Source organism: Megascapheus bottae, chromosome X (genome assembly GCF_031878675.1).
Source record: "Megascapheus bottae isolate mThoBot1 chromosome X, mThoBot2.hap1, whole genome shotgun sequence".
In the NCBI taxonomy this organism is placed as follows: Eukaryota; Metazoa; Chordata; class Mammalia; order Rodentia; family Geomyidae; genus Megascapheus; species Megascapheus bottae.
This window is the reverse complement of record NC_143547.1, coordinates 18,423,046-18,429,045: the sequence shown is the minus strand read 5'-3', so window position 1 is coordinate 18,429,045 and position 6,000 is coordinate 18,423,046. Positions and strand designations below refer to the sequence as shown.

Sequence of the window (6,000 nt, the reverse complement as noted above, 5' to 3'; positions counted from 1 at the left end):
GGCATTTACCCAACCATCCAGAAACTAGGACATACTAAATCCACCAGCACAACAATGTTCATTGCAGCACTATTTTCCATAGCAAAGATATGGAACCAACCTAGATGTCCCTCAGTTGATGAGTGGATCAACAAGATGTGGTATTTGTACACAATGGAATCCTATGCTGCTGTCAGAAAAAACAACATTGACCCATTTGTTAGGAAATGGAAAGACTTAGAAAAAATCGTATTAAGTGAAGTAAGCGAGACTCAAAGGAACTTAGGCTCAGTGGTTTCCCTCATTTGTCATAATCAGTAAAATCCTTGGGCTCTACTAGCAGAGATTTGCAATAGAGCAAAACCTTGATACATAAGGCCATATAGTATGAAGCTAATTGAAAGGACCTCTAGGATATTGAAATAAAAACAATATAAGGCATGATTGTTGTCCTTAATGTACTATGTTATCTCTCATCTCTTTTGCTGTCCCTTGGTTATCTCATATTGTTACAGTATCTCACTTTGTTATCTGATATATTGGATATATTTGTATTTGGTTATTTGATATTGGATAGGGAAGGGGGGAAAACCAAAATGGGGGTGGGGGGATGGTAATGGGAACCAAGACATGTGAAAAGGTTTCAATGTATGTGAATTAATGCACCTTCTATCTGGCAAATATCATGTAACCCTTTTATTAATTACAATAAAAAATATTAAAAAAAAGAAATTGGGTACAATCATGGTTAATCTCATGTGGTCACTGGATCTGACTTTGTTACCTGGTATATATCAGTTTATTTATTGAAATAGGGAAGAGAAGGGGGAAAACAAGATGATTGGGAGGGGTGGCGGAAGGAAAACAGGGACATGATCATGAGAAGAGTTATCAGCTTGTGAGAAGTAATGCACCTACTACCTGGTGAATGTAATTGTAACCCCCTCTATACATTACCCCAACAATAAAATAAAACAAAATAATATTAGGTACAATGATTGTATTCAAGGAGAGAGAGGAACAATTAACTCCCAGGGAAAAATACGCCCAGGATGGTGAGATGTTGACACATTATGACTAATGTGACCATTAAGATTTCTTTTTTCTCCCAAAGAAAAGGGAAGATAAAAAGATTTCTTCATTGGCTCATACTTGTAATGCTAGCTACTCAGGAGGCTGAGATGTGAGTATTGTGGTCCAAAGCCAAACAGGGCAGGAAAGTCCACAGACTCTTATTTCCAATAAAATTTAAAAATCTAGAAGGCCATATAGTATGATGCTAAATGAAAGGACCTCTAGGATATATAAACAAAAGCCATATAATGAGTGATTGTTGACCTTGATGTACTATGTTATCTCTCATCTCTTTTGCTGTCCCTTGGTAATCTCATATTGTTACAGTATCTCACTTTGTTATCTGATATATTGGATATATTTGTATTTGGTTATTTGAAATTGGATAGGGAAGGGGGGAAAACAAGATGAGGGGTGGGGTGGGAGGGAGGGAAATGGGGACCAACACATGAGAAAGGGTATCAATGTATGTGAATTAATGCACCTCCTATCTGGCAAATATAATGTAACTCTTCTATTAATTATAATAAAAATATATGAAAAAAAGTGAAATCATTGCCAGGAGTTTAGCTTAGGGGTAGAGTGCTTGCCTAGCATGCACAAAGACCCTGTTCGATTCCTCAGTACCATATACGTACAAAAAAAAAAGCTAGAAATGGTGCTGCGGCTCAAGTGGTAGAGCTCTAGCCTTGAGAAAGCCCAAGAGCCCAAGGAGAGTGCCCAAGCCCTGAGTTCACGGCCCAGGACTGGCAAAAAAAGAAGAAAAGAAAAAAGTGAAATCATTCGAATCTAAATAAAGGCTGTGGAAAGTAAAACTCAAAAGGTATTACATGCTGAGCGCTGGTGGCTCATACTTATAATCCTAGCTACTCAGGAAGCTGAGATTTGAGGACTATGGTTCAAAGCCAGCATGGGAAGAAAAGTCCATGACTATTATCTCCAATTAACCACCTAAAGAAGTGGAGCTTTGACCCCAGTGTTAGAGCTATAGCTCTGAGGAAAAGAATTTCAGTGACATGCATAGGCTTTGAATTCACAGCACCAAAAAAAAAGGAATTACATAATGCATTCTCTTACTCTGGTAAGACATGCACTTCTACATGCTGTTGAATGTGAGAAACTAAATAAAACATTTAATGAAAGATACAAGGATGTAAAGACAAACAAATGGACTTGAACATCTTTGCTACACCTTTCAACTTGATGGGCCTGATAACCTACAACAGAAAATCATTCAGGTGGAAAGCAATGATTAGGTGAAAGCTAGTTACCACAAACACGCACTACTTGAGTTCTATAACTAGTACATAAGCAATGATGATTTTTTGACTTTGAGGACATTTGCATTGAAATAGAAGAACTTATGCTGTCAGAAGTTGTTTTCAAAACCTTCCATCACAATGAGTTGATTATTCTTCAGACTGATCAATCCAAGCCTGGAACAGCAGTTTTGAGTAGTAATATCATCAATACCAGTAATATTATATGCAAAGAACAGCAGTTTAAATGTTTGACCAAACACAACAGGGCATTTTTTAAGCTGAAAATTTTGTGCAACCTGCAAATGATGTTATAATTATCCAAATGGCCCTAAGGAAGAAAAAATATTTCTTAACTCCATTCTCAAAGATTAGTTTTTCCCTAAAGAAAATTGACTCCTTTGAACTCACTGTTGTTCTTTGCTCTATTTCTTGAACCTGATGTCTTCAAAAAATCTTCACATGTCTAATTCAGTGTCTGAATTTTTTATAAAATTTTCTCCCCTCTAATGAAATCTGAGAATCCCACTTCCCTTTACTCCTCTTAAAACATTAGTGAAAACATGTCTTTGACACATCCTCAAAACTAATTTTTTTCTTCCTTTGGCCCTTTTTCCTACCCTACACTATTTTGTACTTTCAAAGGAACTTGTTTTTTGTTGTTGTTGTTTCTGAGTGAAAAACTCCTTTTCCATGCTACAAAATAAACTCTTGTCACATGAAACTGGTTTTGGCACTTAATATTCAAATTATTTTGTTTGATCTTTCAAATTTTCAAAATATCCTTTCATGTAGCCTTCAACTTTATGAATTAATTCACTTTTATATATTTCAACTGAATATTTCAATTCTAATATGTAATTTGATATTTAAAACATTTATGCATTTCAGAATTTTTATTTTTATTTATTTATTTTTTGCCAGTCCTGGGCTTGAGCTCAGGGCCTGAGCACTGTCCTTGGACTTTCTCAAGGCTAGAGCTATACCACTTGAGCCTCAACACCACTTCTGGCTTTTGTCTATGTATGTGGTACCGAGGAATCGAACCCGGGTCTTCATGCATGCTAGGCAAGCACTTTAACCACTAGGCCAAACTCCCGGCCCCCAGAATTTTTATTTTATAAAAAATAAATCTTTAACAGACAGCCGAGACAGTAGGGACGCTGCCTAGCTCTCTCTCACAAAAAGAGAGAACCAGGGAGTCCCACAAGCCAATTATCTAAAGAAATCCACAACAACAAACTCAAAAAGCAACGGAGAAGGACTCAAACCAGAAAAGAAATCCAGATAAAGCTCACATCCAACTTTCTCAAAGAATTCAGAATGCGAGGACCCCTTCCCCACCTCTCTCCGCCGGCTGAGCTGCGAAAAGCTGAGGCTGGCAGAGGGCAGCCCGACCACTGCAGAAACCAGCATAGAACTGGACAGCAAGCGGCAGAAGCAACGGAACCCAGATGCGGAACCAGAACAGCAAGCTGCGGAACCCACACGCGGAACACAGGCGGCGGCGGAGACCCGAGGGGAGTGAAAGACTCCCCACCACCGTGGAGCACCCGCAGAAGGACACAGAGGCGTGAGTAATACAACGCATCCCAAAACCCATCTGGAAAGCAGAGCGGGTACCAAGCAATAGAACTTAACTCAGACCCCTCCACCCCGCCCGAGAAAGACTGGCAGAAGCAGGGGGGCAAAGAATTAAGAATCCTGTCCCTTCCCTCAACAGCCCCCTCCCTCAGGCCATTGACAGGAGATTGACAGGCGGGCTACCTAAGACCCAGCACCCCACCAAGGGAGGCGGAGCTGTCCCAACTCCCACCCGCCCAACGGGCTTAACTCCCAGCCCTCTGATGGGAGACTGACAAGCAGGCGGACTCTAAGACTCCTCTCCCAGGCCACTGGATCTGGAGAGTGGAGGGCACTGGGACCCGGCCTTACAACAGAGGGTAGGGTGTGTGGAAAAATAGGAGCCAGCATCTGTCCCTGCTCAATTCTTGAGCGGGCATCCTCCAGCTGGGAATCCTGAGCAAGACAGCACCGAGGGCCGCCCCCCCCCATAGTCACAGACTCTCTGACAAAGCAGTGGAAACACAGCAGGGATCTGAAGGGCCAACCAGCAACCAAGCTCGCCTTCTGAGAATCAGAAAGGCTAGGCTCCACCCTTGGAGGCCACGTCCTCAGCTGGGCCCCGCCCCTGGGAACAGAGGGGTCTCCTGCTGGTCCTGCTGAGAGCCCCTGGAAACTCTCAATCCCCAGTCCCTTGGCTTGGAGCCCAGCACGCTCAGACTGAAGCTTGCAGATCCACCCCATGGTCCACTGTGAGGCCACTGGTTGGGCTAAGAGCTAGTCGTGCAGCAACACATAAGTTTTATTCTAATACTTTCCAAACTTTGTACTCAAATACACTACCTACTTACCAACTTAGGTCAGTTATCCTTACACTATACCTTTTCTTCAGTACCACAATATTCTTACACTCCTACATTAATCCTCTTGTACCTCCCCTGAACTCTCTCATTCTATTTTTCTATCTCTGGACCTCTGCTTGTCTTTCAATCCTTAATACTGCACCGATCTACACTTGATGGCTGTTGAGCAATACTGTATATCTAGGTGTTTAATTATTCTCTAGGCTCAGAGGGACTTAAAGACAATAGGGATTGGATTGAGAGGCTTATTGGTTTGGGTATAAATCACTTATCAGTGGATGTATTAGACTGGTCTGTAAGTGCACAAAAAGAAAGAGTGATAACACCAATCAAAACTTGTGAACATCTAGTGTCTGCCAGGTACAGAGGTCTAGGTTGGTTATATCTGAAAAATTATAATCGTGTTTAGTATTAATCTTGCTCCCATTTTCAAATGGGCAGAACAAGAAACTCAAGAAAAATGTCAAATCAAGAAACAACATCCCCCACCCAATGTAAACAGACAATGGAACAGTCACTGGCAAACCTAGAGGCGAGTCTTCCAAGTGCTATACAAATGCAACTGATAAACATCATTAATGAAAAATGTGAAAATATAAAGAAAGAGATAAGGGAGGAAGCCATAGCTGAACAAGAGGAAACCCTAAACAAGGTGATAAGTGAAAAAGAAGAAGCCATAAAGGAGGCCATAAAGGAGGTTTTTCAAAGAAAGATGGATGAATTCATAGAATCCACAAATAAAAATGTGACCGAACTCCAGCAAATGTTCAAAGAAAATAAAGCTACTGAGCTAACCACTCAAATGGAAATCAAGAAGCTAAAGAAATCCATACATGATCTAAAAGAAGAGATGCAAGGCATCAAAAATGAGCAATTAGAAGCAAGGGAGATGAAAAATAAAGTAGATAGCTTTGATAGCAGGTTAGACAATGCAGAGGAGAGAATTTCAGGGGCTGAAGATAATTTAGTTATTATAGAGAAAGAACAGAAAATGAGTCAATCCAAATCCAGGAAAAATGAGAGAGCGCTTCAGGAGGTCCAAGATTCAATTAGGAAGCCTAATTTAAGGCTAATTGGTATTGAGGAGGGCATGGAGAAAGAGGTCAATGGTATTGGAAATATACTTCAGGGAATCATCTCAGAGAATTTCCCAAATATCCAGAAGGGCAGGCCTATCCAGATACAAGAAGCTTTTAGAACCCCAAACAGACCTGACCAGAACAGAACATCCCACCGCCACATCGTAATCTGAACTGGATCAA

At 40.9% G+C, this 6,000-nt stretch overlaps 1 protein-coding gene across 1 annotated transcript in view; it reads left to right on the top strand.

Moving 5' to 3' along the window:
* Positions 1-3,813: 3,813 nt before the first annotated feature.
* Positions 3,814-6,000, top strand: part of LOC150040528 (melanoma-associated antigen B4-like) — a 37,004-nt gene continuing 34,817 nt past the window's right edge. Inside the window, exon 1 of the mRNA XM_090325847.1 lies at positions 3,814-3,885. The gene's annotated coding sequence lies outside the window, so the exon portion shown is untranslated. The remainder of the gene's footprint in view (positions 3,886-6,000) is intronic.